This window comes from Salmo salar, chromosome 24 (assembly GCF_965601325.2).
Source record: "Salmo salar chromosome 24, fSalSal1, whole genome shotgun sequence".
NCBI lineage: Eukaryota > Metazoa > Chordata > Actinopteri > Salmoniformes > Salmonidae > Salmo > Salmo salar.
In genome coordinates, this window is record NC_138314.1 from 8,482,511 (window position 1) to 8,497,103 (window position 14,593).

Here is a 14,593-nt window from a genome sequence, read left to right on the forward strand (position 1 = left end):
ATTATACCAGTCTCCAGTGGTAGCTAGCGTCACAAGGCTAGCTATCGAGACCTAGTTAGCCCATGCTGCAAGAATTATGATAACTTGGTTAGCTTGTTGGAAAGCAAGCTAACCATGCTAGCTAGCAGTTCTACCTGCACATACGGTAGCATTGCTAGCTCTCTCCTCTTGTTTAGTTTAACCTACATTCACTGCTTTGTATTAAATAAACCGGAAAATTTTAGACTGACGGCTTTAAGGTTGTGGGAGGATAACACCCCGAAGTCTAACTAACCCAAGATTGACCACAGCCTGTTGTTTCCAATGGGAGCAAATTAATCATAGTGGGCAGAACAAGCAACAAGTTAGACCACAGCCTGTTGTTTCCAATGGGAGCAAATTAATCATTGTGGGCAGAACAAGCAACAAGTTAGGCAGAGCCAAAGGTACGGAGGTGCCGTTCCCCTCACAGCTCCGTAGGCAAGCACCATGGTCTTGTAGCATACAACTCATCCAGAACGCCGCAGCCCGTCTGGTGTTCAACCTTCCCAAGTTCTCTCACGTTACCCCGCTCCTCCGCACACTCCAACTGACTTCCAGTTGAAGCTCGCATCTGCTACAAGACCATGGTGCTTGCCTACGGAGCTGTGAGGGGAACGGCACCTCCGTACCTTCAGGCTCTGATCAGGCCCTACACCCAAACAAGGGCACTGCGTTCATCCACCTCTGGCCTGCTGGCCCCCCTACCGCTGCGCAAGCACAGTTCCCGCTCAGCCCAGTCAAAACTGTTTGCTGTTCTGGCACCCCAATGGTGGAACAAGCTCCCTCACGACGCCAGGACAGCGGAGTCAATCACCACCTTCCGTAGACACCTGAAACCCCACCTCTAAGGAATACCTGGGATAGGATATAGTAATCCTTCTAACCCCCCCCCCAAAAAAAAGATATAGATTTTCTATAGTAAAGTGGTTGTTCCACTGGATATCATAAGGTGAATGCACCAATTTGTAAGTCGCTCTGGATAAGAGCGTCTGCTAAATGACGTAAATGTAAATGTAAATGTAGCAGATGCGAGCTTCAACTGGAAGCCAGTGGAGTGTGCGGAGGAGCGGGGTGACGTGAGAGAACTTGGGAAGGTTGAAAACCAGATGGGCTGCGGCGTTCTGGATGAGTTGTAGGGGTTTGATGGCATGGGCAGGGAGCCCCGCCAACAGCGAGTTGCAGTAATCCAGACGGGAGATGATAAGTGCCTGGATTAGGACCTGCGCCGCTTCCTGTGTGAGGCAGGGTCGTATTCTGCGAATGTTGTAGAACATGAACCTACAGGATCGGGTCACCGCCTTGATGTTAGCGGAGAACGACAGGGTGTTGTCCAGGGTCACGCCAAGGCTCTTAGCACTCTGGGAGGAGGACACAATGGAGTTGTCAACCATGATGGCGAGATCATGGAACGGGCAGTCCTTCCCCGGGAGGAAGAGCAGCTCCGTCTTGCCAAGGTTCAGCTTGAGGTGGTGATCCGTCATCCACACTGATATGTCTGCCAGACATGTAGAGATGCGATTCGCCACCTGGTTATCAGAAGGGGGAAAGGAGAAGATTAATTGTGTGTCGTCTGCGTAGCAATGATAGGAGAGACCATGTGAGGATATGACAGAGCCAAGTGACTTGGTGTATAGCGAGAATAGGAGAGGGCCTAGAACTGAGCCCTGGGGGACACCAGTGGTGAGAGCACATGGTGCGGAGACGGATTCTCGACATGCCACCTGGTAGGAGCGACCTGTCAGGTAGGACGCAATCCAAGAGTGAGCTGCGCCGGAGATGCCCAACTCGGAGAGGGTGGAGAGGAGGATCTGATGGTTCACAGTATCAAACGCAGCAGATAGGTCTAGAAGGATGAGAACAGAGGAGAGAGAGTTACCTTTAGTAGTGCGGAGAGCCTCCGTGAAACAGAGAAGAGCGGTCTCAGTTGAATGGCCAGTCTTGAAACCTGACTGATTTGGATCAAGAAGGTCATTCTGAGAGAGATAGCAAGAGAGCTGGCCAAGGACGGCACGCTCAAGAGTTTTGGAGAGGAAAGAAAGAAGGGATACTGGTCTGTAGTTGTTGACATCGGAGGGATCGAGTGTAGGTTTTTTGAGAAGGGGTGCAACTCTTTCTCTCTTGAAGACGGAAGGGACTTAGCCAGCGGTCAAGGATGAGTTGATGAGCGAGGTGAGGTAAGGGAGAAGGTCTCCGGAAATGGTCTGGAGAAGAGAGGAGGGGATAGGATCAAGCGGCCGGCCGTCACAAGTCGCAAGATTTCATCTGGAGAGAGAGGGGAGAAAGAGGTCAAAGCATAGGGTAGGGCAATGTGAGCAGGACCAGCGGTGTCGTTTGACTTAACAAACGAGGATCGGATGTCGTCGACCTTCTTTTCAAAATGGTTGACAAAGTCGTCCGCAGAGAGGGAGGAGGATTCAGGAGGGAGGAGAAGGTGGCAAAGAGCTTCCTAGGGTTAGAGGAAGATGCTTGGAATTTAGAGTGATAGAAAGTGGCTTTAGCAGCAGAAACAGAGGAAGAAAATGTGGAGAGGAGGGAGTGAAAAGATTCCAGGTCTGCAGGGAGGCTGGTTTTCCTCCATTTCCGCTCGGCTGCCCGGAGCCCTGTTCTGTGAGCTCGCAATGAGTCGTCAAGCCATGGAGCAGGAGGGGAGGACCGAGCCGGCCGGGAGGATAGGGGACATAGAGAGTCAAAGGATGCAGAAAGGGAGGAGATGAGGGTTGAGGAGGCAGAATCAGGAGATTGGTTGGAGAAGGATTGAGCAGAGGGAAGAGATGATAGGATGGAAGAGGAGAGAGTAGCAGGAGAGAGAGCGAAGGTTGCGACGGCGCAATACCATCTGAGTAGGGGCAGAGTGAGTAGTGTTGGAGGAGAGTGAGAGGGAAAAGGATACAAGGTAGTGGTCGGAGACTTGGAGGGGATTTGCAGTGAGATTGGTAGAGGTCAAGCGTATTGCCTGCCTTGTGAGTAGGGGGGGACGGTGAGAGGGTGAGGCCAAAAGAGGAGAGGAGTGGAAAGAAGGAGGTAGAGAGAAATGAGTCAAAGGTAGACGTAGGGAGGTTAAAGTCACCCAGAATTGTGAGGGGTGAGCCATCCTCAGGAAAGGAACTTATCAAGGCGTCAAGCTCATTGATGAACTCTCCAAGGGAACCTGGAGGGCGATAAATGATAAGGATGTTAAGCTTGAATGGGCTCGTGATTGTGACAGCATGGAATTCAAAGGAGGAGATGGACAGATGGGTCAGGGGAGAAAGAGAGAATGTCCACTTGGGAGAGATGAGGATTCCAGTCCCGCCACCCCGCTGGCCAGATGCTCTCAGGGTATGCGAGAACACGTGGTCAGACGAGGAGAGAGCAGTAGGAGTAGCAGTGTTTTTTGTGGTAATCCATGATTCCGTCAGCGCCAAGAAGTCGAGGGACTGGAGGGTAGCATAGGCTGAGATGAACTCTGCCTTGTTGGCCGCAGACCGGCAGTTCCAGAGGCTGCCGGAGACCTGGAACTCCACGTGGGTCGTGCACGCTGGGACCACCAGGTTAGAGTGGCAGCAGTCATGCGGTGTGAAGCGTTTGTGTGGCCTGTGCATAGAGGAGAGAACAGGGATAGACAGACACATAGTTGACAGGCTACAGGAGAGGCTACACTAATGCAAAGGAGATTGGAAAGAAAATGAACTGCTCTCTTAACTGCTCTCTCTTGGTAGCTATTAGCCGCAAGGCTTCTAGTAAACTAGCTTCCGCCGATTGTGAGCCTCCGGGCGCACATGTTGTTTTCTATGACAGGCGCTACTACACTAGCAGGCCCTGTTTTTTTAACAATGGCCACTGCTGCCCCATCCCAGGACGAGCCACCCAGGCCATGCACTCGAAACCCCACGTTCTTGCACTTGCAGCTCCATGTTTGCTGGGAAGGATTCGGACCGAGCTTAAGGAGGCTCAAACGTACCTCCATCTCTGACCCCCCCCCTCTCACCGCTGAGCCGCCAGCCAAGGCTGAGGTCCAGTTCCCCACAACTGAGCCCAGCTGGGGCAAGATTATGGATAGTCTCAATTCCTTTCCCTCACTGTCTGACGAATTGACGACGGGATTAATCCCTCGACTTCACGGATGTGATCGAAGGTGGGGACAACAGTCTCCCTCCCCCTCAAGCTCTGAGAGGGGGGGGATTCCCCAAATCAACTTTTATTTGTCACATACACATGGTTAGCAGATGTTAATGCAAGTGTAGCGAAATGCTTGTGCTTCTAGTTCCGACCGTGCAGTAATATCTAACAAGTAATCTAACAATTTCACAACAACTACCTTTTACACACAGTGTAAAGGAAGGAATAAGAATATGTATATATAAATATATAGATGAGCGATGGCCGAACGGCATAGGCAAGATGCAGTAGATGGTATAGAGTACAGTATATACATATGAGATGAGTAATGTAGGGTATGTAAACATTATATAAAGTGGCATTGTTTCAAGTGACTAGTGATACATTTATTACATCCCCAAAAAATGTCAGTCTCTCGGTCCCAGCTTTGATGCACCTGTACTGACCTCGCCTTCTGGAGGATAGCGGGGTGAACAGGCAGTGGCTCGGGTGGTTGTTGTCCTTGATGATCTTTGTGGCCTTCCTGTGACATCGGGTGCTGTAGGTGTCCTGGAGGGCAGACAGTTTGCCCCCGGTGATGCGTTGTGCAGACCTCACTACCCTCTGGAGAGCCTTACGGTTGTGGGCGGAGCAGTTGCCATACCAGGCGGTGATACAGCCCGACAGGATGCTCTCAATTGTGCATCTGTAGAAGTTTGTGAGTGTTTTAGGTGGCAAGCCAAATTTCTTCAGCCTTCTGAGGTTGAAGAGGCGCTGCTGCGCCTTCTTCACCACGCTGTCTGTGTGGGTGGACCATTTCAGTTTGTCCGTGATGTGTACGCCGAGGAACTTAAAACTTTCCACCTTCTCCACTACTGTCCCGTCGATGTGGATAGGGGGGTGCTCCCTCTGCTGTTTCCTGAAGTCCACGATCATCTCCTTTGTTTTGTTGATGTTGAGTGTGAGGTTATTTTCTTGACACCACAGGGCCCTCACCTCCTCCCTGTAGGCCGTCTCGTCGTTGTTGGTAATCAAGCCTACCAATATAGTGCCGTCTGCAAACTTGATGATTGAGTTGGAGGCGTGCATGGCCACGCAGTCATGGGTGAACAGAGAGTACAGGAGAGGGCTGAGAACACACAAGGTGTGTCACACAAGGAGTTGTTCGGGCCCACTGTCGCCGCCACGAAGTGTGACATTCACAAGAAGAACTTCTGTCTGCCCCACAGACCTAGATCCTGTTGCAGCCGGTTGGTTCCTGCAGCCTCACAGCTGGAAGGGGGCAACAAGCTGGCTTTGGGGTTATTTTTTGGGGGATATTTTTATTATGATCCCAATTAGCTGTTGCAAAAGCAGCAGCTACTCTTCCTGGGGTCCACACAAAACATGAAACATGACATAATACAGAACAATAATAGACAATAACAGCTCAAGGACAGAACTACATCAATTAATGAATACATTTAAAAAAAGGCACACGTAGCCTACATACTGTATCAATACCAATACATACACACAAACTATCTAGGTCAAATAGGGGAGAGGCGTTGCGTCGTGAGGTGTTGCTTTATCTGTTTTCTGAAACCAGGTTTGCTGTTCATTTGAGCAATATGAGATGGAACGGAGTTCCTTGCAATAATGGCTCTATATAATGCTGTATGCGTTCTTGAATTTGTTATGGATTTGGGGACTGTGAAAAGTCCGCTGGTGGCATGTCTGGTGGGGTAAGTGTGTGTATCAGAGCTGTGTGTAAGTTGACTATGCAAACAATTTGGGATTTTCTGTCACGCCCTGACCTTAGAGATTCCTTTTATTCTCTATTTGGTTAGGTCAGGGTGTGACTAGGGTGGGAAATCTATGTTTTATATTTCTTTGTTGGCCGGGTATGGTTCCCAATCAGAGGCAGCTGTCTATCGTTGTCTCTGATTGGGGATCATACTTAGGCAACCTTTTTTTCCACCTTTAGTTTGTTGGATCTTGTTTTTGGTACTGTGCTGTGTAGCCCGACTGAACGTTACGTTTTGTTTGTATTTGTTTTGTTTCGGTGTTCATTTAATAAATTAAAATGTACGCCTACCACACTGCACCTTGGTCCGATCCTTCCATCAACACGCGTAACATTTTCCAACACATTAATGTTTCTTATAAAAATAAGTGATGCAGTCAGACTCTTCTCAACTCTTAGCCAAGAGAGACTGGCATTTATTTTATTTATTTATTTATATCAGCCCTCTGATTACAATGAAGAGCAAGACGTGGTACTCTGTTTTGGGCCAGCTGCAGCTTAACTAGATATTTCCTTGCAGCACTCGACCACATGCCTGGACAGTAATCAGGACAAAACTAGAGCCTGCAGGACATGCTTTTTGGAATGTGGTGTCAAAAAAGCAGAGCATCTCTTTATTACGGTCAGACCTCTCCCCATCTTTACAACCATTAAATCTATATGTTTTGACCATGACAGTTTACAATCTAAGGTAATGGCAAGTAATTTAGTCTCCTCAACTTGTGCAACAGCCACAACAGCCGTTGAGGAAAATATACGTTCCTCTCAAGTTCTTGGCTCTTTCCAGAACAGCGACCTTGTCCTTGAACCTCAGGAACTTGACCACTATCGGCCTGGGGCTGTCACCTGGGCCGGTGGTGGGTTTTCCAGTCCTGTGGGCGCGCTCCACCTCAATCTTCCGGTGGTCCATCTTCAATTTCCCAGAGATCATTTCCCTCACTTTGTCCTCAGACTCCGTCCAGGTCTCATGTGGGGATTCTGCAATTCAGTCCACAACCATGTTGTTCCGCCTTGATTGTCCCTCGAGATAGTCTGATTTATCCGCCATTGTTATCATGGATTCACACACAGAACTGATGTCCTCTCTCAATGACTTACAGATTACTGTCATCTTGCCATTCTCCTGTTTCACCTGGTTGAGCTGACCCTGGGAGAACTGCAAACTGTTGATCAGGTCCTGGCCCTCTCTGGTCAGGTCGTCCATTATTTTATTAGTTGAATCGACCAGTATTTGGACAAAACACTTGAAGCTATGTTCTTGTTGTTGTAACAACTGCTTGTAGAATTATTTTTGTTGTTTTAAAAGATCCTCCACCTGTGATAGAGAGACACCACTGTCCTCAACGGTACTCCCGCCGCCTTTGGTCTTTATCATAGTAGCTAGCAACGTAGGTTACGCTGTACCTCCTCGCAGTTCCAGACAGGGCAGGTCACAGGGAAGATTAAACACAAGAAACAGCAGGGATCTAGACAAACCCAAACCCGGGACAAACCGTGGTCCCAGCCATAATTGCTAACCACGTCGCGGGCTGCGTTCAAGCCCTCAAGAAATCCCGCTAGCTTGATAGGCAGCTAGCTAGCAGCTAGGCTAGCTGCTACGCCAAATAGCTCCTCAGACCCGGCCTTGGCAGGATCACTGGACCCGGCCTCGGCAGGATCACTGGACAGAGAGTAGCAGTCCCAGCAATTGATGCCAAATGCATCGCGGGATCCAAACTAAAAAGTTAGCTAGCTACTAAGAAACCTTCCAATACACTTTCAAAACAACAAACTTTTCAAAACAACAAACCAAGCTCTCCCTCGTTCCGTGTTCAACAGGGTCTTAGACCCCCAGCGATGCAGCAGACTGCCGATACCCTGGCAAACACGGAAGCAAACAGTCATTTGCTGCAGCCGCCCTCTACGAAACCCCTTCAGCTCACAAGGCCCCACCCTCCCGGGAACCCTATGAAAAAAGGCCACTGAGGATGTGGAACGGCCAAGCGTGGGCCTGAGTGCCCGCCACTATGGCCTTGTTTCTTACCCGAGAGGATTTTGAAATCCATCTCAAGGCTCCATCCTCGTTCTATCCTTGACTCTTAGTATAATGCCAGGTGGAGAAAAAGAGAGTAGAAATAGGTTTTTCTTCGTTACCACAACGGTGAGACACAGTCCGAAAGGTTCGAGCTTGTCTTGTTAAAGAAGGCGCTCTGCTCAAAAATGTTACTAGGTACCACAGTTACTGGGATGCACTCTCTGCCCCTCTGCAGTGTCATTGTGTGTGCTTCTACACCTGCATTGCTTGCTGTTCGGGGTTTTAGGCTGGGTTTCTGTACAGCACTTTGAGATATCAGCTGATGTAAGAAGGGCTATATAAATAAATTTGATTGATTGACACACGTGCACTAGCGCATTCCACCTGGTAGAAGCGTCAACCCAGTGGGGTTTGGAGACTCCATTCCCAAGTAGTGAAAACAAACCTCTAGGAGTGGAAACACTGCCACATCCTTGGCAAGGGTGGTGTTTTGTCCTCCTCTGTGCCTTTTCTACTCCCTACTTTAGTCAGAGTGAAGGAGCAAGGCCTCTCCCTCATCTTAATAGCCCCTCTATGCAGAGGCATCATGCACATAGAGGGCACAGCGGCACGTGCCCATCAGATTTGTCCGGGTTTACATATTTGATATATAATTGTTCAGCTTTAGCTAGCTCAGATAGGTTCCCAATCTTCCAACCTCATAACTAGCTACCAAGAAGCCATTTCAGGCTATCTATCAAGTTAGAGTAGCTAGCATGTCTAACTATCTTAGCTGGCATGCTTGCTGAAAAGGTTGGTAGACTTTAGAATAGCTAGCAATAACAATTCCTTTCCATCTTTTACCCAGAGATATGCAGAACAATGCAATTAAGCATAATGATTATTATTCTAGATTGCGGCAAAAAGCTGTTTCAAGTATTTGAAAAATTCTAAATTCTCCAACTTCCCGGACGTGGGGGCCCAACCCCCCTCCGGACCACCCTCCAACCATCCTCACATACTTTGTGCCCCCTCAGATTTTTGGGGTGGGTGACGCTCCTGCCTCTATGGCCAGGGAAACTCTGAGTAGGAGAGATCCCTCTCTGGCTTTACAACGAGTCCTACACAGGGATCTGTATGACCCAAGCGAGCTAAGATACTTCCCACTCTCACCCAGTAACCACGGCCCTCTAGGTCTGACCAGTGAGAGGACGACTCTGAATGCAACAGGCTTACCACTCAATGTCATTGAGACTATCCAGAGTGCCTAGAGCACCTTCTACACGCTCAATGTGCAAGTGACATGTTTGAGGCTCCATCCAGGACCTTTTGACACAGGGGAGTTTTTTTCTCCACTGCAAAGGTTTATTTAGCCATTATTTTGGCCTATAATTATAGGCCTTGACATTTACACAGTAGGGTAGCACCCTTTGTTAAATCATATTACGAAGGGTGCGCTTCGCTTACGTCCAGTCTCGAAGCCTTTGGTTCATCTTGGGACCTGTCTATTATGCTTAAGGCTTTTTCACAGCAGCCTTTTTTGAGCCACTGAAAAGTGTGGAGATAAAATATCTCTCCTTTTTTCAAACCACTTTACTAATTTCCCTTACTCTGCAAAGCGAGTGAGTGAGCTGCACACACTGTCAGTTCACCATTCGTGCCTACAGTTAGCCCCGGGGTTATCAAGATATGTTATTATTTAACCCTGCCTTCATGCCTAAGGTCAGTGACAATTTTCTAATTGAAGAAGTGCATCTCCACTGTTTGTGTCCAGTACGCTTGTAGAGCTTTTAATTGGATTATATTGACCTATAATAGCAATGGTTGAAGCCCTCGAGGGCCTGAGGGCTCGTTCCACCATAGGTTTGGCTACCTCTTGGGCACTGTTCAAAGGCATCTCTTCATAGGAGATTTGTGATGTGGCATGTTGGGCTACCCCTCATACATTTTATGAGGTTTTTACCGACGATGTCACTGCACCTTTGTTGGTGCATACCGTCCTCAGTGTCAGAGCCTCTGAGGGATGGTACTGTTGGAAGACAACCTTGACTTCGGAGAGCATGTCTGCGATACGGTAGTTGGCCATATCCCATATGTGATACATCAAAACAAGTATTTGCAAGAGAACTCAAGGTTACTTTCGTAACCCCGGTTCTCTGATGGTATGAGTGAGATATCTCACCACGTCCCTCCATGAGGCAGAGCGCAAGGAAGAGAGACATGCTTGAGAATGACCGGTGGGCGGGCGAGTGGCACCTTATAGGGAGGGGCCCACCTTTTTTGCCACTCGACCTGTCTGCCTCTGACAGATGCTGTGTGATTGGTTACTTCCTGTAGTGAAATGCACTAAGACGATTTCCCATATGTGATACGTCTCACTCATGTTATCACAGAACCGGCGTTACAAAAGTAACCTTGAGTTCTGTGTTCCATTTTTTATTTCAGAACTCAGCCATGATAAGGCCCTAAGGCCCAAGATATAAATCATTGCAGCCAGAGGGACAAGGGGTTTCAGGTTAAGGCCACTCATGATTTATGACCTGTTCTCTTTTTTCCATGGCACGTTTTATTGACTTTTCAGTTCAGATGGATTGTTCTCTTATGCTCTAGTGATATGAATGCTGTTGCAATGGTCTTGAACAATGTTGACTTTCTCTGCCTAGTTTGACATGCAAGTCATTGGAGCAATATTTTCGTAAGATTATTTGGGTTTTGGTTGGACTCAGAAAGCAAGGCTAAAAAAGCATGTAAGACTCCTTGAGTAATAGTTTGTTACCACAGCGACAGTCAGTGGTTTAGCAACCCACAGTCACAGCTACAGTAAAAGGATGGACACCTTCCAGAGGGTTACACAACCCCACAGACATGGACATTTGGCTGGTCCGTTTGTTACCATGACACTGGAATTATTTGTACATTTGTATTGTGAGATACGCTACACGGCTATAAGGCACATTTTCAGGATCAGGTCTGTTTAACACTTTACATGAGGTTGCCCGTGGGACATGTGCTTAGGTGCCATAATTCGGAATTTTGACACGTCCCTTTGTGCATTCTATGTGACTTTTAGGAAGATTTTAACCCACTCAACCCCAACATTCATCATTGTAAAGTCTTAGTTATTTTGTTGCTTTGACAAAGTCATTTCTGTCGATTATTACTCATTCATGTAATTGGTGAATCATTTTGAGGCGGGAAAAAACCCTGTCCCTCATTTAATAACGTCAACCCTGTTAAGTGAGCTGAACTCTCGCTGGTGAAACTATTCCTTTTTTTTATATTCAAAAGAAATATTGAACATCTAATAGTCAAATCAAATTGTAAATGCAGGTGAACTGGTTCTACTCTTTTTGGCAATTTTGGGGTGTTTTGTGGTGGAAAACTGAGCAGGTCAAGTAAGTCAACCCTGCTACCCATAGCTAGACAGGCTAGAAATGATTTAACATTCAATTGCCCCTCCCTGTTACACACAACAAGCTTCCATCCTTCCTGTTACTTTATTGGGTAATTAATAGGCACTTACTATAGTATTTCTATTTATTTAACCTCTTGAGATGGGAAAACATGTATTTTATTACAGTTTTTTTCAATTGTGTATTTTTTTTTGGAACTGTGGTTAAATGTTTCTAACAACAATGATCAAATACTTAAATACAATCTGCAGAATTTTCTTGCTTTTGTACCTGGATTGCATATCTTAGACCCACTTTTGCAAAACTTGAAATACAATTGTCATCAATGAATACAACATTTATAGTAAAGTGTTTCGTTCACAGAATATCAACACGTGAAGAGAAAAGGTTGCAAATGGGTTCACTGTTTCTGGCAATCAGTAAATTCTACTGCACATTGTAAATGGTTTTTATCAGTAGTAAGATACAGTATAGGTACAGATCTAGGTAACGAGACCGTGAAATGTTTATGATTTCTTACAACATTGCGGACATGCAGAGATGCAGAGAATGAAATAAATGTACTTCTACGTAACTTGAGTTACTTTTAAGTCATCATCGCCAACATTTTGACCGTCAATTACAGAGCTTTGCTTTGGTGTGGATTGAGACCTATAAATTCATATCAGTTGTGTTCCTCCACTGTATTCACCTTTGCTTATTTCTATTGGGGAATGTGTTTCTACTTGCCGATGGAAAACTACAAACCTATGAGCAGACCAGCCTGTGTATTGAATACACGGAATTGGATTGTGATGATACCAGTGAATTAATTCTGCACACAATGTTCTTATTTTCCGTTTTCTTTTAAAAAAGGAACAATATTGGATTTGATGTGTATGACATTTTTTTAAGGAAAATATGCATAAAAGGAGCGTAATAGCAAAAATGATTTACAATTTGATAGTGATTTGGTGACTGCAAATAAAATATATTGATCTACTGGGATTTTTTAAAAGACAGACAGTCTTTTTGTCAGCTTAGACTCAATAGATAAGTATGTTTGTGTTAATATTTTTGCAGACAGTCGTGTTCTTTTGATTAATGTTATTGCAATTCTGACAGTATCATTTAGTTTTGATGTACAGTACCAGTCAATGATGACATCAAACCTATGAAATAACATGTATATGGAATCATGTAGTAAACAAAAAAAAGTGTTAAACAAATCAAAATCTATTTTAGATTTTAGATTCTTCAAAGTGGCCACCCTTTGACAGCCTTGCACACTCTTGGCATTCTCTCAACCAGCTTCACCTGGAATGCTTTTCCACTAGTCTTGAAGGAGTTCCCACATATGCTGAGCACTTGTTGGCTGCGTTTCCTTCACTTTGCGGTCCAACTTATCCCAAATCATCTCAATTGGGTTGAGGTTGGGTGATTGTGGAGGTCAGGTCATCTGATGCAGCACTGCATCACTCTCCTTCTTGGTCAAATAGCCCTTACAAAGCCTGGTGGTGTGTTGGGTCATTGTCCTGTTGAAAAACAAATGATAGTCCCACTAAGCCCAAACCAGAGGGGATGGCGTATCGCTGCAGAATGCTGTGGTAGCCATGGTGGTTAAGTGTGCTTTGAATTCTAAATAAATCACTGACAGTGTCACCAGCAAAGCACCCCCACACCATCACACCTCTTCCTCCATGCTTCCTGGTGGGAACCACACATGCGGAGATCATCCGTTCACCTACCCTGCGTCTCACAAAGACACGGCGGTTGGAACCAAAAATCTCAAATTTGGACTCATCAGACCAAAGGACAGATTTCCTCTGGTCTAATGTACATTTCTCATGTTTCTTGGCCCAAGCAAGTCTCTTCTTTTTATCGATGTCCTTTAGTAGTGGATTCTTTGCAGCAATTCGACCATGAAGGCCTGATTCACGCAGTCTCCTCTGAACAGTTGATGTTGAGATGTTTGTGTTACTTGAACTCAGTGTGGCATTTATTTGGGCTGCAATTTCTGAGGCTGGTAACTCTAATGAACTTATCCTCAACAGCAGAGGTAACTCTGGGTCTTCCTTTCCTGTGGCGGTCCTCATGAGAGCCAGTTTCATCATAGCGCTTGATGGTTTTTGCGACTGCACTTGAAGAACTTTTCAAAGTTCTTGAAGTTTTCTGGATTGACTGACTTTCATGTCTTTATGTAATGATGGACTGTCATTTTTCTTTGCTTATTTGAACTGTTCTTGCCATTATATGGACTTGGTATTTTACCAAATAGGGCTATCTTCTGTATACCCCCTACATGGTCACAACACAACTGATTGGCTCAAACGCATTAAGAAGGAAAGAAATTCCACAAATGAACTTTTAACAATGCACACCTGTTGATTGACTACCTCATGAATCTGTTTGAGAGAATGCCAAGAGTGCGCAAAGCTGTCATCAAGGCAAAGGGTTACTTTTTGGTTACTACATGATTCCATATTTGTACTTCATAGGTTTGATGTCTTCACTATTATTCTACAATGTGGAAAATAGTAAAAATAAAGAAAACCCCTTGAATGAGTAGGTGTGTCAACTTGACTGGCACACAAAGTTTTATATATATATATATATATATATATATATATATATATATATATATATATATATTAACAACCAAGTTACACTTCTCAAAAGGCACATAATTGGTGGAATTACCCATGCACTGTATGAGGATCGAGTCAACTTCTACCAAGCTAAAGATGTCCAATATCTCTTAGTGTCAGAGCACCATGCTCTGCTTAGATCATATCATATTGTTAAAGATGGGATCATACTTACCATAAAGGTGGTTTCAACACATACTGTTGCCAGAATATTCTGTCCAGCAAACATCCAGTAAAAACGGTTTATTTCATACATTCCGGTGATTTGTCTGTGAGGGACCTTGGGAGTGTGAGCGGATGTGACTGTTACTGGTCCTTCTCCACTGACTGGCGTCTGTCTGTCAGTCTGTCTGTATGTGTGAGGGACTGTGTGTGTGTGTGTGTGTGTGTGTGTGTGTGTGTGTGTGTGTGTGTGTGTGTGTGTGTGTGTGTGTGTGTGTGTGTGTGTGTGTGTGTGTGTGTGTGTGTGTGTGTGTGTGTGTGCGCGTGTGTGCGTGTGTGTGTGGTGCAGATGTTATCTGACACAATGTTTATTAGAGCCTGGAGACATTCTCAGCTTGTCCAAGAGGTATCCTTGGCCACAGGGTCATTAGAACGGCAGGATGATGTGTGTGTTTATCTCCGAGGTGACAGCATCACGGCCTTGCTCCATGCTTATATAGACACACATACTGCG